The following is a 24,362-nucleotide window of genomic DNA, read 5'->3' on the forward strand; positions in this document are numbered from 1 at the left end:
CCTGAGCGTGTCTGCATCTTTTCACTTAACATCCAGTGTTGAAATCACCTATTATTCTGGACCCGTTTGTGTATGCCTGTAATCTTGTTAACCCCATACTGCAGAGGCTGAGGCAGGAAGATCGTAAGTTCAAAATTAGTCTGGGATAGATAGAAGAACCTATTCTTTGAAAATTGCATTTTTGCGTCTATTCCACTAATCTATTAGCTCTTTCAGGCTAGAAAGTGGGCATTTAATTCTCCATGTGCTTGATGCTGCAGAACTTGGTACACAAACCCTCCATTCATGTTTGCTGAGTAAATAAGTTGAATAAGTTGGTATTACCCCAGATCCCCAACCAGTCTACTCTAGGGTAGTGAATGTAATTAATCTTTTTTGTGCACATATTTATTTATGTATTTATATTTAGTGTGTGTGTGTGTGTGTGTGTGTGTGTGTGTGTGTGTGTGTGATGTCAAGGTCAGAGGACAACTTATAAGCGTCTGTTCTCTTTCCAAGAACCCTGGGATGGAACTCAAGTGATCATCTTTGACAACTAACTCTTTTAACCATGGAGTCATCTTCTCTGGCCATTTTCCCCTTTAAATTATGATGAAACCCACACTTATCATTTCAGCCAATTTAAGATGTGCAGTCCATAGTCAGTTGCTATGTTTTAAATGTTATGCAGCTATCACTGCTTTCTGGGTCCCGAAATTGATTGATTGATTGATTGATTGATTGATGATTGACTGGTTATTTTGAAACAGGATCTTGTACTCTAGGCTGGCCTTAAACTTGTCTTATGTCAGGCTCCCTATAGAGATCTCTATCGGCCAAGACTTATTTATTTGGTGTGTATGTGTGAGTATCTATCTGTATGTATGAGCGTCATGTGAATGCTGATGTATTCAGAAGCCAGAAAAAGGAACTGAATCCCTGGGTACTGGAGTTCCAGACAGATGTGAGACTTCTGACATGGATGCTGGGACCCAAACCCTGGTTCTCTGAAAGAGCAGTCCATGCTCTGAACTGCTGAGCCATTCTTTCAGCCCCACTACTGACACATTGTCATCCTCAATTTCTTTGTTCCCTCATCCTCTGGCTTTCTGTTTCTATGAATCTGCCCATTACTCATTACAAATATTTCGTAAAATGAAGTTGCATAATATGGGGACCTTGGTGAGGGGAGGGTCTAATCTCTTTGACTTAACATAGGGTTTTTATGGTTCATCTGCATTTAGCATCCACTAGTACTTCCTTTTATGATTAAATAATATCCCACCAAGGGCTATTATCACTCTTTATTTGTCCGTTAGTTCATTGACGGACATTTTTGTACTTTTTGTCTATGGTGAATAATGTAGCCAACAACGTTTATATACAAGTTTTTGTTTAAATAACCATTTCCAGCTCTTTTAGGTAAACACCCAGCAATAGAGTTGTCAGGATTTGTGGCGGGTCTATCTTTTACTTGCTGAGGAACACAAAGTGGTTTACATGGTGGCTGTGCTGTATTAACCCTCTATTTATACCACCATTTCCATTGCGTGAGGGTTTCCATTTCTCCATTTTATTGCCAACATTTCTTACTTTCCTTTTTTTTTAATTCTGAATATAGCCCTACTAGCAGGTGTGAGCAGTAGTAGATGTATTTTGAGGTATCCACTTAACTTTAATGATCCTTATTCACTAGGTGCCTCACTGCCTCCTCCAAAGGTGGTTCAGTTTGCTCTGCCTCTCAGCATAGCTGGTTGGATCAAGGTTGCATTGTGGAGTCTATATTTGAGAAGGACAGTAGGTACACCCAGCTCATGTGATTGAGAAGTGGGGGAAGGTGGGCATTGTTCCTATGGCTAAAATGTGAATTTTGTAGTTGTAAATGTCTGGATTTGGTCTCACTATATAGCTCTTGAATTCAGTATGTAGATCTGAATGGCATGGAACTCACAGAGGTCTAGCTTCCTCTGCCTCTTAAGTGCTAGGATTAAGGGTATGTGCTATCATGCCCAGCTTTTCTTTTTAAGATTCACTTTGGTTAGCATGGCGAGAAAGAAGTTCACTCTGACATCTCATACACAAGTATGGTTAGCCTGTGCTGTGGTCCCTCTAAGTTCCCAACAATTGGTAAGTTCCTAGCTTTAGTCTTTGCTTGGAATGAACTGCACTCCTGTCTCGGGGTCTAGAACTTGTCCTTTTAATCTACTATGGTTAAGCCATTTCATGGAATTTTTTTTGTAAGTGAGTAGAACCCAGGACAACAGACCCACTCTGTCACCCTCACAACCCACTAAGAGGGACTTCAGGCTGTGAGCAAAGCACAGAAACCCGGATTCCCATTTCTCTTCACCTAAAAATGCTTTTGTGTGATTTTAATGACCTTGTCTCCCCATCACCGCAGTGGAATTTGGAGGCAAATTTTAAATCAAGGTCATCCAGTATTCATGCTGAATCCCCAAGGACAGAGCAAGCAGCTCTCAGCTCCCACCTTCATGTGATTCTTGGCATCTGGTCTAGATTCTTTTCCCTCTCTAATAACAGAACTTTTTTGGTCAGCTTGCAGGTGTCATGTGTTGTTTTGTCTGTCACTGGTGATGTCCCCCACCCCCACCACCAGAGCTCTTGGGAGGGGGCAGGGGAGGGCATCCAGGCTATGCAGTGTGGAGGAAGAACATACAACTGGGATTTCTAAAGCACCACATTCTGCTCTTGTTCCTGCCACTGGCTTCACTCTGCAATGCTGAGGGAGTCATGAGACTAGCTATTTTCCCATCTGTGGAAATAGGAGAAAAAAATAATACTTTCTTTGCCTGCACAGAGATTCAAGTTAAAATTGGGTCATGAATATGTACAATCCATTAAGCAAAATATATATGTATATACATATATTGCTGTATCCACAAAACAAAACAGTAGGCTCCCTTGATGTCTAGCCCGCTTCCAGACACCAAGTTCAAAGTACTTGTTCAGTAATTCCTAGAATTTAACTCTTATTACTAAAATATAAAGTTTGTTTCTTCATCCTCTTTTCTTAAACACTGATGAATACTTTTAAAAATTACATATAAAAACAAAACCAAGAAATTGAAATGGAAAGATGGCTCAGTGGTTAAGAGCACTGGCTGCCCTTCCAGAGGACCCAGGTTCAATTCCCAGCACCCACAGGGCAGCTCACAACTGTCTGTAACTCCAATTCCAGGGGATCTAACACCCTCACACAGATATATATATGCAGGCAAAACATCAACACACATAAAAAATTAATGAATAAAAAAAATAAACAAAAGTCCTGTTCTGTGTTTGGCTGGATTTTGTTCTTTGTTTTTGATTGATGGGGTCTTGCTCCATAGTCTCACCTGCAGCTTGCTCTGCAGGTCAGACTGGCCTCAGACTCACCATGGAGTCAAGGATCACCTTGAACTTCTAATCCTCCTGCCTTGGGTTCTCTGGTGCTGCAAACACGGGCCACTCATCTGGGCTCTAGGCAGTGCTGGTTTGAAGCGAGTTAGGCAAGTACTGTGCCTCTCTCCCAGCCAGTTTTCTTCTTTTTTAAAAAAATAAATTTTTTAATTTTATTTCTTTTTTATGTTATTTTGCCTGCATTTATGTCTGTGTGAGGGTATCAGGTCCTCTGGAACTGGAGCTACAGGTAGCTGTAAGCTGCTCAGCTCTTGACTACTGAGCCATCTTTCTAGCCCCTAATTCTTTTTGTTTTTTTGTTCCCCTCTCTCTCCCTTCTTTACCACATCCTCTACTCTGTGACTCTTCTGTGAGGTCAGCTCTACTCTCAAATCCTGGTCTTGATTCCTCAGCATCCTGAGTACTGAGGCTGCAGGTGTGCAGCATCCTTGGACAGACATGATGTTGTATTTCCTTTTGTTCTGTGTGTGTGTGTGTGTGTGTGTGTGTGTGTGTGTGTGTGTAGTATGTATACATGTATTTATGTGTTTTCCCATGTGTAAACGAAGACTGCATTTTAGTTTCCTGGCCCCCTAGGTTCAAATAATTACACAGAAACTATATTAATTACAACACTGTTTGACCAATGACTCAAGCGTATTTCTAACTAGATCTTACATCTTGAATTAACCCATTTCTATGAATCTATGTATCACCACAAGGCTGTGGCCTACTGGTAAGGTTCTGACGTCTCTCTTCTTTGGTAACTACATGGCATCTCATTGACTCTGCCTACTCTCTATATCTTTCAACCCAGCTATATTCTGCCCTGCCATAGGTCAAAGCAGCTTCTTTATTATCCAATGGTAATAAAACATATTCACAGCATGCAGAGGAGAATCTCGCATCACTCGTGTGTCGGCTTACATGTGTGTGCGCACCTTCATGTGTCTATATGTGCAGACGGAGGCCCAAAATTGGTTTAGGGTGTCTTCCATGGTCCCTCTTCATTTTTTTTATTGAGACAGGGTCTCTCATTGAACCCTGGAGGTCACATATTCCAGCTAGTCTAGCTAGCCCCTTGCCTGGGGCATTCTTTGTCTCTGCCCCCCAAGTGTTAGGTTTAGCAGTGACTGCCATGAGCTCCTGTCCTCAGGTCTACAAGGCAAGCCCTTTGTTGACGGAAGCATCTCTCCAGCTACCTCTTGCAATGTCTTAATGATCATATTTATTATTCTTTAGAGTAAAACCCCACCTACTGGTTTCTAAAATGTCTCTGCTGTGTGTGCATGTTGACCACTGGCAATGGTTTCCACATGTCCTGCACATGGCAATGAACAGAGGCTTTGAAAAATTCTCATGTCCATGAATCACTTATAGAGATGGTGACACGCCTGGTCTGATTGTAGGCTGGACTTTGAAAGTTTTAAAAACACCTCCTTAAAGCTTCAAATGTGCAAGTTTGGGAATAATTACCTTTAAGGCTCATTTTAGAACAAAATTTGACTCTACTTATTTTTAGGTTAATTCTCATTTGGGTTTGCCCTTGCACCACTTCCCTTGTAAAATGTGGTGGGAAACAACAGGAGGTTAGCCTGAAATCCTTTCTTCCTGCGGTGATTGCCCTGGTCTCCATTAGGGTAATTGAAATCTCTGCTCTAAGTGAGGGGAAGCCATTAAAGGAGTCTTCACAGATCTGCATTCCTGTTTCCTGTTCTGGTGGGTGTTCCCTCTGGCCAGCTGGGTCAGGGTTTCTCTCTCCCTCTCTCCCTACTTCCCTCTTCCTTTCACTGCACCTGACAGGTCACACAGGTTTGATTTCCTGCTATTTTCTCTTCTTCATGGGCAACATTTCCCCGTGTCCGCTAATGTCACAGCCATCTTCTGGATCCTGGCACCCAGTTGCTACTGGAGTGATTCAGACTTCATCACAGACTGAGATATCTTGCCATTCAGATCCTGGCCAGCCTGATAAAGCAATTTTGCATTTTTAGTTTAGCTATTCCTGCCTGAGTAGGGGATCTGTTGTTGATTGAGGAATAGAAGCAGACCCTCTCAGGGATCTTCCACTGGCTCTAGTTGACAGCATATGGGCCATCTTTGGGAGCCAAGGTGATCTGAACTTGAACATGCATTCCCTTGGGTCATTAATGCATCCCACTAAGAGAATATGTCCGTAGCTTCAAAGCTGTAAGAAGTGTCAATGCCTGAAGTAAAAACAAGGACTGTGGTTCCACCAGGGACATCGTCCCCATTCAGGATGAATCCCTGTCTGTCATCTGCCCTGGTCTTCTCCAGGGACAGGAGCAGGAGTGGGTACAATAAAAAAAAAAAAAATACTTTCAGTCCAACGAGCATTATAGAGTCCTGAGCTTTTCCAGGCCATATGGTGCCTATATCTTCACTGCCTCTCCTCTACTTGTCAATCTCTCCCCCTTCCATTGGCTTAGCTACAGCACCAATCGCAACTGGAGGAATCCAGGCTAACTTCTAACATCAATAAAGGCCTCGGTCACTCCCATTCTCGAAGAAAGTCTTACTCCTTTAAGTTGTTTAACTTCTTTTCTCTGTTTCTTTCTCTCTCTGAAGATATCAAATTTTCAAAACTATTATCTGAGATGTTTCAAAGAAGTGTGTTATCCATACACAGTACTGAACATAAGAGCTCCTTCCCACTTCACCTTTGCGCAGGTAGAAATCCAGCCAGGGGCAACAGTTGCTTTGCTGGGATCCAAGGGTCACTTTCCTTGTGTATTATTAATGTTGCATCACCATTAATAATGACTGAACCTACTGAGCATTTACTGTGTGGCAGACACTATGCCAAGCCGTTTCCATAATTCATTTCGGCTACTCCTTGCCCTGCTCCATGGGGGGTAGGTCTTATTTATTCATTTCACCTTTGAGACGGTGCAGTCAGAGGCACCGAAAGGCTTGCAGTCAGTGAATGGAGGTTCTGGTGCAAACCTGACGTGATGACCGTAAAGTTTGCGGTATTTGTCATCACAGCTTTCTGAGGTGACCTTTTCTTGAGAAACCATTGGTTTTAAACCCTGCCAACAGCTGGATGTTGTGGTTCAAATCTATAATCCCAACACTTGGAAGGCAGAGGCAGGATGATTTACTCACATGTTAAAGGCCAGTCTGGTCTCCGTAGTGAGTTCTAGGACAGCTAGGATCTAGACATAGACCCTGTCTCAAATAGTAGTAGTAGTACTAGTAATAATAATAATAATAATAATAATAATAATATAAGCCAGTGTGACAGCTTTGCTTCTATGACTTGAACTTGATTTCAAAATCAACAGTGGAAGGAGAAAACTGGCTCGTGAAAATTATCCTCAGACTCCCATACCCATGCCCCCCACACACCAGAAAAAGCACAAACAAATAAATCCAGGTAACATGGCTTTCTTATTTTGATTTTGAAAAGAAAGCTCTATAAGATTATTAGAATTATAAGTATGGAAGTACAGTTTTATACATTTGATTCTCACTTGAAAAATCATGATTGATGGGTTGATTGGTCAATAGCATTTTGTTTCCTTAGTTCCCAGGAAGGATTCTGGACATAAGGAGGTGATGGGAAAGGAGCCATTGTGATATCCTGGGAAGAAAGCACAGATACCTGTTCAGGCACCTTTGCCCTGATCCTGCTCAGTCACTGTCCCCTCTAAAAGTCTCCTATTTCACAGATACCTAACGCAGTGATGGAGGTGCCCCACGATGCTGAAGCTGCTGGGGCTTTGGAAGGAAAAGACAGCAATCTCCAGAAATGAGTCCTGTGCCTTAGAACTAAATTCCGAACTCATGATGCAAACTCATCTAGTTCTAGTCTACTCAAAAACAAAAAGAGAAGATGAAGACACAGAGAAAAAAGTTCCTACCTATGATAAAAACTAAAGGAAAAAAAGCAAGGGCTGGAGAGATGGCTCAGTGGTTAAGAGCATTGCCTGCTCTTTCAAAGGTCCTGAGTTCAATTCCCAGTAACCATATGGTGGCTCAAAACCATCTGTAATGAGATCTGGTGCCCTCTCTGGCCTGCAAGCACACATGTAGGCAGATATTGTATGCATAATAAATGAATAAATATTTTTTTTAAAAAAAGCAAGATGTCCTTAGTCCTAGAGAATTCCAGTTTCTCTGTGCAGCCTGAAGCCCTCTAAGGTGCCTAAAAAGGATGTGCAGGATTCTTTTCACCCTGTAGAAACAGAGGGTCCAAGAGACCCGAGACTACACAGCTCATTCACACACCATGACTCCATGTTTTTCTGTTGTTTCTATTCCACTCCTTTGTGATTTTGCTTCACGTCTCTTAGAAGAAGAAAGAGGTGGGGGGAGGGGAGAGAATTTCTGCTTCTTAAGAAAGGCCATGAGAAGCTAAAATGTCTAAAAAAGATGGGGACTCCAATGATGTAATGTAATTTCAGGAATAACCTTGATTTTAGTAGGCTAGGGACTGCAGGAAGATGCCCTCCAAGGCAAGGTTCATTTCTGCCATCCATGAACGAAGAGAAACAAATGTTGGCTCAATGGAGGTTCAGGTTATAACTTAATTCTTCATCTGTTTAAAGAAATAACCCACAATTCTTTTTTAGAGAAAAAAAGGAATTGAACTCAGGGTGTTGGTAAACCCCTTACCTCTGAGACATATTGGTGCCCCAAATGTATATGGTGCTTAAAAGAGAAATTCAGAACCAACAAGTCCCTAGTACTCTTTGTCGGTTGTTATCAGTGCAAACAGGCCACAGGCTCTGCCCAGGCAAGCTCAGAAACCCAGCTTGAGAAGTGGTTTCATTCTAGCAACAGAAAGGACTGTTCTGCCCATGTTAAAACAAAAACAAACAGCGTTATCCATTATGAGATCTGATCCAGGCCAGTGCCCATCAGATCAATCAACCCCCTAAAAGTCTTTTTAGAAGACATGTTCAGCTACAGTCATGAACTAAAGATATGAGGGAGAGAAAAGTAGATCACAGCTCCCAATGGTCAACACTAGGTTTACATCCAAAGTGTGAGGCCATGGCCCCTTCTTCATGAGGCGTAATTAGGATGGTGTAAAATTTGTTTTAACTTTGATTGTTCTAACAAAAGTTTTTTAAAAAACTTGATTTTTTTTAATGACAAATGAAAAGGGAAATTACTTCAGTGGGACAGGTGAGCCAAGTTATATAGCTAAATCACAGTTAAAAAGAACATAACAAAAATCCAGAATTTTCTATTTTCGATACTATATCTGATTATGTCTAAGAAGTGACTTAGTGGAAAGTTTTACTAATCTGCCTACAGATATACTTCCAAGTCTCTGATGACCTACCCTTGTCTCCATCTTAGGCTTGAAAACCATCTTAGAGTAAAGACAAACTAGGCTCATTCCTATTTATAATTAAACCTCTGTTTCTCAAGGACTGGGCTATGTCCCACCTGTAACCTTAACTACAAATGGTCTGTACTGCCTGTTCCAGGAAATGACAACCATGCCTTCATTTCTAGAAGTTTTTATGACCACCTTGCAACCATGTCTTTGTTTCAGGAAGTTGTTATGACTAACTTGCTATGCTTATGATCCGCTTCTGTAACCCCACCAATCTGCCTGCCAAATCCCCCATTTGGAAATCCCCCTACTCCTGAGCTATAAAAACCCTTCACTTACCCAAGCCCAATGCTGTTGTCTTAAACTCCACCTTTAGGGAGAGACATCCTGTGTACACAAATTTTAAAAAAGTTTGCATTATTTAGTTTGGCCATGATGATGTGGGTTGGTGGTCTTTCTCCTCAACTCTGTGGGGTTAACGTCCCTAAGTCATGAAATCTGTGTATGTGGAGGAGCTGTGGAGGTGGAAAAGGGTGGTAGCCAGAACCACTGGATTACTTTCTGATTCTATAAATTCTTCAAAATTTTTGCAGGTTAGAGTTATGCCAAAAATGTCTGAGAACAGGCGGCAAGCTCTGTCAGTGTACCACATGAACTTTGGGTTCTCTGCTGCTGTTGCTTTGGGGCAGAGTCTCATGTGGTCCAGCTTGACCTCAAAGTCACCATGCAGCAGGAGCATGGCACTGCATTTCTGGTCTCCCTGCCTCAATCTCCTAAGCCTGCGATTATAAATGTATGCCCCAGCCACACCTGACTGCCCTCAGGAAACTCTTGTTATTATCTTTGAATTTGTGTTCTGTAAATGAAGTCTAATGGGACAGTGAATCTTGACTTCCTTGTGGTCTCATCTCAGTTCTCCAGGATGAACTCGGACTATCTATTCCCTATCCTCTGACACCCGGGCTCTGCCAGGTCTCCTTCCTTCCTGCTATGCTATGATTGCTGTCACCCTCCACTTGAGATGGTTTCTTAGTGTTTTTTGTTGCTGTGAAGGGACACCATGAACATGGTACCTCATAAAAAGAAAACATTTGATTGAGGTGATGGCTCACAGTCTCAGCGGTTCATGACGGGGAGCATGGCAGTGAGCAGGCAGGTGTGGTGCTGGCTAAATCTTGGCCAAAAGGCAGCAGGAAGTCAGCTGACAGTCAATGCTGACTGAAGCTTGAGAAAAGAGATCTCAGAGTCCACCCCCACAGTGACACACTTCCTCCAACAAGACCACACCTACTCCAGCAAGGCCACACCTTCTAATAGTGCCACTCCCTTTGAGGGCCTTGTTCTTTATCACTGGTGGTGGCAGGGGCCTAGCAGCAGGGTCTGTGTTCTGTTGCTGTCGGTCGTGGCAGGGATCTGGGCACAGCACAGGGACGGATAGGATGGGATGAGCTCCCCATGTCATCCAAGATTAGAACAAGTGGGCAGCAGTCCCTGTCCTGGGGTGGCATGGCCACTGCACATTTGGCTGGTGATGAGGCTATGCTTTACCCAAGTACAGAGTTGCTTGTGAGCTGTGGACTGGGGCCGAGGGACTCTGGGAATGAGGTGGCTGAGTAATTCTCATCCTGGACCTGGGCTCTACACCATCATTCTGCAACAGAGCTTCTTGAACAGTGGTCAACGTTAAAGACTAGGGATGGGGAGTAGGGGAAAGAAGATTTCCGGTTTAATCCAGTTTTTGAACGTATCTAGCTTGGCACAAACAATGAGGTTTCCTCACATGAAGTGGAACTGCAGAACGAGAGTGGGAGGAAAGGCAAAAGTCCTGATCAATGTGCTTCCAAAGGTCCTCAACACAGCAAGGGGATGGCCTCTTGGCCTTCTAGCATAGGCTGACTTGGTGACCGCAGAAGATTTTTGGCTCCAGGCCATTCTTCCACAGTGTCTTGTGTGTGTGGGGGGGGAGTGGGGGATGATTTTGGCAAGAAAGGAAGATGTAGGGACACTTACGGCTAACACAGACCAGCGAGGATGGAAGAGAGGAAGATGTGGGGACACTCACGGCTAACACAGACCAGCGAGGATGGAAGAGAGGAAGATGTGGGGACACTCACGGCTAACACAGACCAGCGAGGATGGAAGAGAGGAAGATGTAGGGACACTCACGGCTAACACAGACCAGCGAGGATGGAAGAGAGGAAGATGAAGGGACACTCACGGCTAACACAGACCAGCGAGGATGGAAGAGAGGAAGATGTAGGGACACTCACGGCTAACACAGACCAGCGAGGATGGAAGAGAGGAAGATGAAGGGACACTCACGGCTAACACAGACCAGCGAGGATGGAAGAGAGGAAGATGTAGGGACACTCACGGCTAACACAGACCAGCGAGGATGGAAGAGAGGAAGATGTAGGGACACTCACGGCTAACACAGACCAGCGAGGACGGAAGAGAGGAAGATGTGGGGACACTCACGGCTAACACAGACCAGCGAGGATGGAAGAGAGGAAGATGTGGGGACACTCATGGCTAACACAGACCAGCGAGGACCGGGCCCAACAGAATAAGTGGTGTGGGATTGGTGGCCTCCAGGCTTCTTGGAGGACTGCCTGAGTCATGGCAGGTAGAGAAGAGAAAATGGGCTAGAGACTCTAGGATATGTATACTGAGGCACACAGCAGGCAAGTATAAACACCATAGTCTGCACACACTTCTCCTCAGGTCAACAGAGGAGACAAGTGACCTTGTACTTTGGGCAGGGCGGAAAGAACTCGAGTTTCAACTGTGAGCTCAACAATGAGGGAAGAGCAGATATTCCCTGGTGAGGGTTGACTTCATTAGCCGTTTTAATAATTCCCAAGTCTTTAAAATGTTCGCCAGGTTCATAGCTCAGATTCTGCTCCTGGCGTTTAGCTCTGGGTTGTTTCTGCCTCACAGGACAGCCAGGAGTGAGCCTGGCAACAAGAGGCTGCATTTGGCCAGCCCTCGTCCAGTTCTTAACCCTTTGCGGTTCAAAGGCTCTTTGAGAATCTGGTGAAACTTCTGGACCCTTGCCCTAGGAAGATAATCATATGTGCTTACAATTCAGGGCTCAACCATGTCCCCAGAAGTCCCCTCTCTTGAACCCTCTCTTAAGGATCCCTGATTTAGATAATTTCTGATTCTACTTTTAACTTACCCCCTAGCCAGGCTGTTAATCTGCCACTGCAACGCTGTGACTCTTCGGATTTGCAGGTTTGCACCAGTCTCGTGTAGATGTCTGCAAAGTGAAGAGTGCATAACGCCATCCTTGCTCATTAAGTGAAGAGTGCATAACGCCTTCCTTGCTCGTTAGGCTGAAGCAATGCGGATGCAGAAAACAGAACCGAATGAATGGAAAGCCATGAGTCAGCTCCCTCCCTGCCACCTGCTAAGGAGGATGCCTGCTGAAGCCCACAGGGTGGGCCCTGGGTTCAGGCTGTCTGGGGCCCTTGACTCTCAGCCTAAGTGCCTTCTGCCTGTGTCTTTTTTTGTTTTGTTTTGTTTTTGCTTGTTTTTGTTTTTGTTGTTGTTGTTGTTGGAGACAGGGTTTCTCTGTAGTTTTGAAGCATGTCCTGGAGCTAGCTCTTGTAGACCAGGCTGGCCTCGAATTCACAGAGATTCGCTTGTCTCTGTCTCTGTTGGGATTAAAGGCATGTTCCACCACCGCCTGACTTCTGGCTGTGTTTTGAAGGACCATCTTAACCACTCCAACCTCAGTTTCCATACTTGAAAGCTAGGGCTAATAGGATGTAGCCTGTGTCCAGATTTGGAGGACCAGGCTGGTTCAGTTCTATAAATGTTTCTGCATGGTACTTGTGAAACGCCATGAACTCCAGAACACTGCGTTGTTAATGTTTGGGGAGGGGGCGTGCTGCAGAGGGACCAGAAACTCTGGCCTGGAGGACTGTCCCCTTCCTCTCAACTAGGCTAAGGTCTGAAGGGACTGTAAGGTGCTGGGGCTACAGAAGCATTCTGTTGTCACAGCCTTGATTTCTTCCCTTCCATACGGCTGAGGGGTGTGAAGGTATAAGAAACACTGAGAAGGAGAGATTGTGGGCTTTTTCTGGCTGCAAGCCTGAATGCCCCAGAGAACACAGCAGAGAGGAGAGAAAGCTAGTCAAAGAGCGTTGCTTATCTTCTATTTCAAAATGCTCCTGGAGGCGGAGAGGTATGCCGCTGGTCGCCCCCAGGGAAACGTAGAGCCGGCAGATTGGTAAGGTGTATCTCCTGCTCTCGTGGGCCTCACAATGCTGACGTGGAAACGGGACTACCCGGAAAAAGGAGAGGGCTGGATGGATGACAAATATCCCATCCTGTCTAAGGTCTGGGACCGTGAGGTGGGGGTGGAGGGGGACTTGGTGCCAAGCCACGTGCGCTAACCCTCATTCTCCTAGTAACACTCCAAGATAAACGTTATTATCCTTCGCTGCAGATGAGGAAACCTAACTTCAGAGACGCGACTTGGAGACAATAGTTATTTATGTGTTGCCAAAGGATCCACACCGACCGAGACTGCTAGCCTCTAAAATCCTTTTCTCCTTCCCTATACCGATTCAACTAGGCGAAAGGGGAAGCCTCGGTAGACCTAATTCTAGGTCCTGGAAAGCCATCTCCAGCTGCGTACAGTGCTGTGCTTAGAGTCCCAGCTTGGTAAATATTTGCCCCGTGACTGAGACAGAGAGAATGCTCCTTTCTTGGTCCTGGGCAGCTCTTGGCAGTTCACAGGCTCTGTTTACCTTTCCTCCCACATTCCCCCCTGAGGAATCATCTCCCCACCCCCTCCCTTCCTTCCCTCTAGTCTGCTCAACTGAAAGCACGGCAGGGTGGAACGAAGCAAAGTGCCTGGAATATATAAAGCCTGTCTCAAATCTGTCCTGTGTGGCCTCAGATAGCCTTCCAAGCAGCAAGAATTCTAAGGAAGAAAAACACTTTCACATCATTTAGTCAAGTGGGCATAACAGGAATGGGTGTCCTGGGAGTCTCTCAGCCCCACCCCTGAGGAAAATGGGGTAGTGGGGGGTGGGGGTCGGGATACAGTTCTTAAGTGGAAGGTATTTTGGATGTCCCGGGGAAGGTGCCATGCGGGACTGAGAGTGGATCAGTAACTAGGAAGTTCTGGAGCAGGGAACAGGGATGTTCAGCCCAGCTGGGGCCTCTACTGAGGTGGGGAGGGGGGCATGGGACTTCGTTAAGCTGTGTTCTGGTTGGTTGGCTGCTGATGGTGCCAAGTAGAGAGTTCAAGACCTCTACCCCTTCCAGCCACTGACTCCATGATGCTGATGAGCCATGACTGTTAAATGGAGGACTTTGTTACCTGGGTTTCTCTATAAAATTCTTGCACCGCTCTTTGTTTTTTAACCAAGCCCCCCCCCCCCCCCCGTTTTTAGCATGTTGGCTGGGTATGACACGTTCCCCCGGGGTCAACTTTCTATTTTATTGCCATTTTAAGAGTATCTGAGCATGTGTTTAGAATTTACATCTAAATAATAGATTTCTGGATGGAAGCAGCGTGTATTACTACTCACATTTGGTAAAGTCCCCTTGGATAAGAAGAACCAGCATAATATTAATTTTCCTTGCTGTCATTTGACAATACGAATTGGTTTTGTGTAAGAACCAGGAGCTCATTGGATTGAATTTAGGAAATGGGCAAAACAAATTTGCCTTTAGTAGGTTTGAATGATTACAGCATAATACACACACACAGGCTGGAAGGTTAATTTATCATTGCTTTCAGTTTTATTTATTTGAAACTCCATCATGGGTATAAACAATCTTTATTAAAGATTATGAATCCAATTTTCAAATGAGCTGTAAATGGCTTTCCATAGAGAGATTCCTTGATTTGTTGTTTTCTTGAATAAAACATGCTTTTGCCCTGCGGGTTATGGAGCCTGTATATTAATATTGGAAGATTATTCTGTTGTGCTTGGCATCTGTGATGTGGAATGTTGGATTTGTTCTCTGATCTATCTGTCTTCACTCTCTTTAATAAACACCGAGACCGAATGCATAACCTCTTAAGACCTGCACTCCAGTGAATCATAAAAGAATGCCTGTCTGTATGGCAGTTTATCATTGGCATGATAATTCTGGTTCCTTTTAGAAATGTGTAAGTGTCTGCTCTTCAAAGCAGACTGCGGTGAAAGGCTGGAGAGATGCTGTGGGTCACTGCGTGGGGGAATCATAATTGACCTCTGCTTTCGTTGCATAGTAACAGACTGACAGGGTGTTAGATCACTGCATACTGCTCAACTCCCAAAGGCTGCCCTGAGGTGGGGTTGAGGGCAGGACTTTGCGTTTTCAATTTAGAAAATTCCCTAGAGCAGACCCTCGAGGAGAGGCAGCCTGCAGGAGAGCAGTGAGCCCGTTGCACGGAACAATTACAAATATTGCAAAGGGAATCAGTATCTGGGTGGGGTATTTCAGAGTGCTGGGCTAGGGGGATCCGAGGAAGGCCAGTTCTTCCAATCCCCTCGAGGTCAGTCTGTTAATATATTAAAGCTGTTGTCTGAAGGGCTAGAAAAGTTAACTCTGAAGAGATCCTACCTCCTCAGAAAGTTCCTTGGGTTGCTACTTTATTGTACCACGGACTCCAGAGTGAAAGGGTGTAGAGTTCTAGTGGCTGAGGGCCACCAACGGATGTCAGTTTCAGAAGCAATGAGTCCATTCTGCTAGTGACAATATTGTATCTAGTCTATAATGTAACAACCTTCAAATTTTAAGGTTCATTTTTATTTTTTTAAATTTTTTTTTCTTCCACCAAAGGATCTCTGACTGACCTAGAACTGGTTATGTAGTCCAGACTGGCCTCAACCTTCAGGTTTTTAGCCTCTCTCAGTCTCCTGGAGAGCTGGGATTGCCTACTTGTGCCCCTCCTCCCCCAGCTAGTTAAAGACCTTTAAAGCAGTCTCCAACAAATGCCCCGTGCCCAAATTTAACCAGGCCATAGCCCAGCCTTTGAAGTTTACTGTCATCAGGGTTTAAGCTGCTTCAATAATCCTATAGTAAAATACACATGGTTAAAGTATGTGCTCTTGAATATATTCTGGCTCAGGAATGAGTCAGCATAGACTAGTACGAGACATCAAGTCAAGTTAAGGTCTTAAGGGGGCTGACCTCTTGACGCAGAGGGTGAGGGAGGCCTGGAGAATGTCTGGCATACATTTAAGTCTTCTCCTCAAACCCCAAACTCCTCCTCTTTTCTTAAACCCCCAAAGGAATTCAAGTTATCATTTCTCCCTTCCGTGGAAAGAAATTCTCTTCCTTCCAAGGTGGTTCAGATAACCGTCCTTCTGATCACATCTGCAGCCAGGTAGTGGTAAGGCGGGATCTGTTCCATGGATGCAGGAGGACAGTGCAGTCTCCCAACACCAGTACACTGGCATGTTTTATACAAGAAAGCAACTCAAGGACTCTCTCTATAGAAGAGCATTTACAGCTCATTTGGAAATTGGATTTGTAATCTTCATTCTTTTTCTTTTGGAGACAGGGTCCCTGACTGGACTCAAACTCACTGCATAGTCCAGGTTAGCCTTGAAGTCTTGATTCTCCTGCCTCTGCGAGGAATTTAGGTATGTGCTACTTTCCCCTGCTTTCATGCATGATCTTTAATAAAGCCTGGCTTTACCTCTGTCAGGATGGAAGGTCCTGGTTATCATCTTTGTTTTATGTAAATGTAGGTGTCCATCCCTACATTTAGCATATGGCATATATAAAAATACTCAGCTTTTATATTCACTGATAGATTATTAATACATATATAAACATGACATAATATATAATAGCTTATTTTAGTGGGATCTGCAAATTTTGCATGAACTTAGGATTTCAGTTTGACTCTCAGTAGTAAAACTACTTTTTAATTCTAACTTCTACTTTCCACCTGACAAGAGATTATTTCTCTTCATTATCTGTCTCAAAATTCCATCCTATCCTAAAAACCACAGATTTTTAAAATTTAATTGTGTATTTAATAGTATCTTACCTGCATGTAATGTCTCTATGTACGTGGAGTACTCACAGAGACCAGAAGATGTTGGATCTCCAGGGACTGGAGTTATAGTTGTAAACTGTCATGTGAATGTTAAGAACCAAACCTGGGTCCTCTGCAAGAGCAGCAAGTGCTCTTAGCCGCTGGGCCAACTCTCCTGCCACCAACCCACACCAAAACAAAACAAAATAAATAAAACAAATAAAAAATCTGAATTTAAATCTTGCCCTTCAAAGTTTTTAGGCTACCAACACACACACACATGTGGATTTTTATGCTCTGAATTCCAAAATCATACATGTTACCTTGAATTATACTCTAGTTTCATATTGGTAGACTTTTGCATTTACATTTAGTATAGGAACTTCCACTTCTATTTTATTTTCTTCTATTTTCAAAAAAAGATTTTTTGAACTCCAAAATAAAGCAGAGCCCCTGCTCTAACCCCAGACCCCTCTGTTCAGTAGAAGAGCAGAAAGCAGCAATGCTGTGAGTGTGTGGTGAGAGCAGAGGAGGGCCCACACCTGTTTCCCCTCAAAGCCCTGCCCCTGTAAGTCTCCTTCCACCAGCTTCCCACGGGTTTTGTTTTCCAGTTCGGCTCAGGGGTTTTCTCAAATGAGACAGCATGGGCAAGGACTGGAAAACATGCTGAGGACTACCCAGAGATGGCCTAGAGAACAAGGCACCAGGATAAAGACTGTGTGAAGAAGAATTTTTGAGGACTAGTGAAAAGCCAGTCCAGCATTTATGAGCAGCCTGAAAATAAATACATGATGATGACTTTCAATGTGTTTAAAATGAGTGGGGTTGAAGATGTGTCTAAAGTCCCTGAGGACCCTTGAGTAAGATGGCTGCTTACAGGTGTGGTTGGAGAAAATACAAGTTACACTTGGGACATTTTGTGCCAGAAAGCCAAACAGAACTCCAAGATTGATAGAGTCATGGCAAAAATACATTGAAGTTGATCCGAACTGCTCATACTGGCCAAATCTGGTATGAGTTGAGCATCAAAAGCTAAGACACTGGGGATGGTGAGATGGCTCAGTGGTTAAGAGGACAGGCTGCTCTTCCAGAGGTCCTGAGTTCAATTTTCAGCACCCACATGGTGACTCACAAACATCTGTAATGGGATCTGATTCCTTCTTCTGGTGTGTGAAGACAAGACAGGTCACTCATACACATAAAATAAATAAACATTAAAAAAACTAAGACAGTGACAGAGACAGAAAGAGGAGAGAGAGAGAGAGAGAGAGAGAGAGAGAGAGAGCACCAAAACCGTATCATTCAGTAATAATGCTCACATGAGAAGAAAAGGGTTAAGGAGAATATTTCTTTACAGGAATTCGAGGTAATACATATAGACTGATTCAACAATAGAAAAACTTAATTTTTCAACCCTAAGTGTAATTATTGGTTTAGACAAGAGCCATTACTGGAAAATAAAATCCATAGGTGAAGAGTTATAAGAACACCAGATATTTATACAGGGACAGAGTGTTTTCCCACAGCTGTTTATTAATTGAAAGTGGAACGAATATCCAATGATGAGGTCTGCCATCGTAAGTGATCAAATCTACCATCATGGCTAATAGAACAACACTCTCATGGACTCTTCAGATTATACCATGTGAAATATATAAATATACCTGTGAAATACGTTTCCCAGAGTCTTCAATTTGAATCTTGTCAAACTTTTTAACTATATTCTAGGTTATCAGAAATTCAAGAAATAGGGGCTGGTGAGATGGCTCAGTAGTTAAGAGCACTGACTGCTCCTCCAGAGGACCAGGATTCAGTTCCCAGCACCCACATGACAGCTCGCAGCTGTCTGTAACTCCAGTTCCAGAGAATCTGACATTGTTATACCAGTGTACATGAAATAAAGTTAAATAAAGTTAAAAAAGAAATACAAGAAATAGAAGAACAAACTCAATAATGCTATAAGGAAATGAATAGACAAGCCCAGAATACAGATATTTTATAGGTAAACTGAATTGAATATTTCAGAAATATCACTGTTGGGGGTTAGGGGTGTGGCTCAGTCGGTAAAGTATTTGCCTAGCATGGATGAAGGCAGAAATATCAATATTATAAATAGAAAACACAAAATGTCCAATTCAGAAGGGGACACTGGGACCCAGGCTCTTCCTCTCTGTGTCTTTGTGTCCTGGCCAGCAAGAAGTCAACAGATATCCTTGGCCATGAACTCTCAGGGTCATGACATATTCCAAAAGCAATGGGGTCAAGTGGCCGTGGAGTAAACCCTGGAATTAAAGCACACCTTTCCTCTATGTAAAACAGTTTAGTTAGAACATTTAAAGTTTTTCAGAGCAGACAGCCATCTCTCCTCAGTTCCATAAGGGGAGCCTAGAAAGAGTGGAAAAGGATGAGAGAAAAGAGAGCAGTCTCCAATAACACCAACCTTTCAAGTCCTGAGGACCGACTGCCCGAGTTTTACCTGTCATTCTTAAAGTATTTAAAAACCAGGTCAATCCAAAGAAAGAGAAGTAAAAATCTGAGGTCCATTTGCAGAAACTTAACATCTCCATGAAGTCTTCTGTGCTGCTAATGATGCAACAAAATCAGTTCTGTTCTGTGCAAACATTGTGAGGATAAAAGCACAATTTATTTAAGCTTAATTATCTGATGGTTAGTTGCTTTAATTCTTAATTTCATGATGCTAATATATTCTCTAAATAAGATGAGAGGCAAAAACAATTAAAAACCCAATTTAGAAATATCATAAACAACATTACACAATGACTAAAGAAAACCCTAGGAAAGGCAGGGTGTGGTGGTGCACACCTTTGATCCCAGCGCTTTCAGTACTCGGGAGGCAGAGGCAGGTGGATCTCTGAGTTTGAGTCTGGTCTACAGAGAGAGTTCTAGGACAGAAGAGCTACATAGCGAGAGACTGTCTCAATTAAAAAAAAAAAGGAAAGAAAGAAAAGAAAAAGAAAAGGTGTGCACAACCATGTCTAGCAAACTTGTTTTGTTTGAAACAGTGGTGTGTGTGTGTGTGTGTCTGGAATCTGGAGAAAGATGTTGGATGTCCTTTTCTGTCATTCTGCCTTACTCCTTTGAAGCTAGGTCTCTCACTGAACCTGAAGCTCATGTTTCAGTTTAGCACCCAGGACCTGCTTATCTCTTATCCCAACTGCTGGGGGCATCATGACCATGTCTTGCTTTTATGTGGGTCCCAGGGAGTCCAATTAGGTCCTTGTGCTTGCAAAGCAAGCAGCCTTAGTCACTGAGTCTGTGCCAACCCGAAGTGACGGATTTCCTCTTGGCCTTTTCATCCACATGTCGTCACGCGTTTATCTCACTCATGGTCCTTCGCTGCCTTCCATGTCTCCTGCCCCCTTCTTCTGGTCCCCATCTTCCCCGAGTAGTGTCCACAAGAATTTCATTATCTTCTCTTTTTCCCTCCCTTCCTCTGTCCCCAACTTAGAGCCCTTCTTTATTCATCTACACTTAAAAGACACTTTGAGAAAACAACTATTTCTCTTTGGACTCACAGGACAGGGCTGGTGGAGTTAGGAAGAAATAGTGGATCCGGATGGGGTGCAAGCCTTGGGTCAAACATGAGCCAATGACCACTAGGAAGGAAGCAGGAAGCAGATGCTTTAGAATGAGTGACAGGGTGAGGTGGGAGGCTTCTTTCAATGACCCTGGGAAAGACAGGTCAGAGAGGAACATCATGGGTTCTCTTTGGGATATGGCTGTTTTAGGGCATTCTCTCCCCCTTCCCCTGCCCCACAGCAGATGCCAGCAGCATTTTCAGGATTTCTAGACAGGGCCCCCCTTTTGAGGGTTCCAATCTGGTCCCCCTCTAGCCACACCTCCCCACAGGACTGAGGGGCTCTTGCTATCCAGATCACATCCTACCATACACACCTTCAAGGTTACTCCGTTTCCCCAGGACAAGAGAATTCCCTGCTCAAACGGCCAAACGGTAGGCTCCTGCCTCAGTCTACCCTCCTAGGGATATACGTTCGCTCTCTGAAGGTAACGTAGTGATGGAAATGACAATGATCACATCTCCCATTCCTTTGTCTTTTTATGCATGACCTAAGCACCCCCTTTCTTCTCTCCTTCTCCACTTCCACCCGGATTCCTGCACGTTACACGAATGTGCCCTCTAAAATCTCACATGTGGACATTTAGACCCCAAACTCGTGTCCCTGGAAACTGGAGGTGTGGTCTTTGGGGAGTCATTAGTACTAGATAAGATGGGGGGCCTTCCACAGTGACTGTGGAAGGGGAGAGACACAAACTAGCACGCGCGGTCCGTCTCACGGGGCGAAGCCCTCCACCATGATATGATGTAGCAAGAAGGTACTTAGACCACACAGAGTCCTGAAACCATGCTCTTGGACTCCCAGACCCCAGAACTGAGAGACGAATTTTCATTCCTTGCCTTAATCTGAAATATCTGTTGCGTCAACAGAAAGTACACGAAAGGCACTGAGGGTGACAGTGTCTAGAAAGTATCTCCCGTGCCGGTTAATTTATGGTTTCCCATGTCCACTTTCGTCACAGTGCATTGAGAGTGTCTAATAGGCTATTGGTATTTATTGAATAGTGGTCAAGGTTTTTAAATGACTAAACACCCCAATTTTCCTGAAAGTGTCTGGACTTAGCACTGAATATTCAACATTTCCAGAAAACCATCAGTTTTAAGCAACCCAATTGGAGGGGCACCCTAAACTAATATTTCAAAGACTTTTTTTGATGAGAAAAAAAAACCCAGTATGCCAATGTCAACACTGAAGGTCTCAGCCTTTCCTATGTGTGTGAGCATGAACCCTACAGGGTGATGCGATGAGTCAGTTCCTGCCAAGTACTCTTCAACTTTCATTGAGCTGAGAAGGCAGTAGGCAAAATATGATCTGGCTGAATTCCTCTCTGTTAGCATTTAGGCTTTTTAGTGTGTGTGTGTGTGTGTGTGTGTGTGTGTGTGTGTGTGTATTCTTGCATGGATAAGAATGTCTGTGCCTCTGGTGGCCAGAAGAGGGCACTGGGTTCTCTGGAGTAGGAACTGCAGACAGTTGGGAGCTGCTCAATGTAGGTGCTGGGTACTAAACCCTTGTCTCTGAAAGAGCAGCTAAAATATCTAACTGCTGAGCCATCTCTCCAGCTCTGGATTGGAACATAAATAGTCTAAAACAACTCACGTGTGGAAGGCTTGGTATACAGGCAACATTGCTCAGAGTTGGGACCTTTTGGCAGCGATTGGACCACAGGGGCTCTGACCTCATGAATAGATTAATTCATTCATGGTTTCATGGATTAATGGGTTTGGGGGAGTGACTTGATCACAAAAGCAAATTCTCTTTGCTTCTTGGCTGCCAAGAGTAGCTTTACTCTGGCTCCTGCTGCTTCCCGGATATTTTCTCTGCACCAGAGGCCCAGAAACAACAGAGCCAGGTGACTGTGAAGCCTCAGAGCAGAAGCTGTGGCTCTCTCTCGCTTTGGAGAGGGATTTTGTCACAGTGACAGAAAGCTAGCAAACACATCATCTCAACCTTTCTCCGTTAAAGAAAAATCAACTTAACTTTCTCAACCAGGGCGCCTAGTCTCTGAACTCTAGAAGAAAATGACTTGTGTCCTACCGTCCCAGTTTTTCCAAGGTTACATACCTAGTACACAGTCTAGATGCAAAGAAGAGAAGTTGAGTCGTTGCATATGATCAATGCCCTGGAAAATTTAGGGCTTAAATTTTTCCATTTGTTGAGAAACCTATAGACTCTATATTCAAGAATGTCATTGTGATTGTCCCTCTGCCCTTGTTCACTAGCGAAGTTGGCTAAAAGCAGAAGGCATGGGAAGGAAGCTGTCCAAAGATAAGACTTGTGTTATCTCAATTCTGCAAATGAGGAAGAGGAGGTGGAGGGAGGAAGTACATTCTCATTTTTCCCAAGATGGGCAAAGGTAGAGAACTCTTAAGATTTCACCATGGGAACCAGACAGAAAAAATATACTGCCAAGGCTCTGACAGGATGGTCATCGCTGACTTGGCTTCTTAGCCGGCTACTGCCAGAGTTAGGCAGTGCTCTATGTCATGTTTCGGAAGACAAGTGCTCTATAAATAAATTGACTTGGAACAGTCTCAGATACACATAAACCACAGTGGCTTTAAATGTAACCCTTGCCCTTTATTTTCTTTCTCTTCTTGAGGCAAGGAAGGTTATGCAGGAGAGGTTTATCAAAATCTACCTAAAACCCTGGAAGAACTCTCCAATATCTATTATTTTTATTACTATTATTATTTGACCCAGGGTTTCTACTGTTCTGGCACTCTCTCTGTAGACCAGGCTGACCTTGAACTCACAGAGATCCACCTACCTCTGCCTCCCGAGTGCTGGGATTAAAAATGTGCGCCACCATCATTGACTCCTTTATTCTTTTTTTTTAAATTATTGCTATATACTTGCATCTGGGCACCCCCATGCCTCTCTAAGCACACTTCTGTATACTAGACTTATTATACATTATGCACCAATCCTCTTAAAAATCTCTTCCCTAGAGAAGGTGATTATTCATTTTGTCATTCAATTTCCCACCACTAAAAATTTCATATGTAAAATCACTGCATGCTAATAGGGTGCTGTGTAAAGACAGAATATTTTTAGTGAGTCAGCTGAAGGGAAAAAATCATTAGTAGGTCTTCTATCTGAAGATCTGAGGGGGAGTCAGGGACAAATTTCTGAGGCATACCTTGGAAAAACCTAGAAGTTACCAGAATGCAGTGTTCTTAAGTAGAGGTTCCCATTTTAAAGTAATAGTCTCACTTAATGAACTTTATTCCATTTAGGATAAGGTTAATTAGTTCTCTTTCCTTCCAATATCATTAGCAAGGACAACAGTTTTTTTTTTTCCTTCACTGAGTGGGCATTCGTTTGAAAGTGTCTCAAGTTTGTTAAAGCTCATTAGAAGGTCACTTAATGTCTGATTTGTATGATTGAAAGAGGGCCCAACTCTGGCTTCGGTTAAAAATATGTTTAAAGGTGTGAGGGAACGCTTAGTTTGGGTGATGGAGGTTAAATTCAGCTGAAGTTCTCAAAGTGAGTGCAGGTAGCTGCTAGCATGGAAATGTTCTTGCTGAATAGAAAACGATTGCGAAGGCAGGTTTCTGTTCAGTGGGTCAGCTTTCATCCTGGCTTGACTTTTTAAAAAATTGTGTTCTTTAGGTTTCGAGGGTCTGCGTGGATGTGTGGGGCTTTTGTTTTGGGGGGAAGTTCTTTCTGAATTCGCTATCTTCGGAATTCTTTTTGGGCCGTGGTTGAGCTATCAATCTTCTCTGGGAACTGTATTTTGAGTGTTAGACCCTTATTTCCTCTTCAACTTCCGGCATCTTCTCCCGGGCTGTCTACTTTGGGCTTCTGATTTCAAAGGGGCTACCTGGGGAGACCTGCAGTACACGCTCTCAGATACTCTGGGTTTCAGTGGCTTTCTAATAAATTACCGCAGGGCAAGGAAAGCAAAGGGGAAGCATAAACGGAAGCCCCACTCTGATTAGTCTATCAGCTGAGCTGCATGGGTTCTGCATCACCATGAAACGGAAAATGAGCGGCGTACACGATGCAGCAACACTGAGAAGTTGGGCGTCTGGTGGGCGTTTACGGGGCGGGGGGGATGTCCCTCAGCTTT

At 43.8% G+C, this 24,362-nt stretch overlaps 1 long non-coding RNA gene across 1 annotated transcript in view; it reads left to right on the top strand.

Moving 5' to 3' along the window:
• Positions 1-24,362, top strand: part of LOC125388291 (uncharacterized) — a 334,710-nt gene that overhangs the window by 114,569 nt on the left and 195,779 nt on the right. The window lies entirely within an intron of this gene.

Source organism: Myodes glareolus, chromosome 6, assembly GCF_982192425.1.
Source record: "Myodes glareolus chromosome 6, mMyoGla1.1, whole genome shotgun sequence".
Classification (NCBI taxonomy): Eukaryota; Metazoa; Chordata; class Mammalia; order Rodentia; family Cricetidae; genus Myodes; species Myodes glareolus.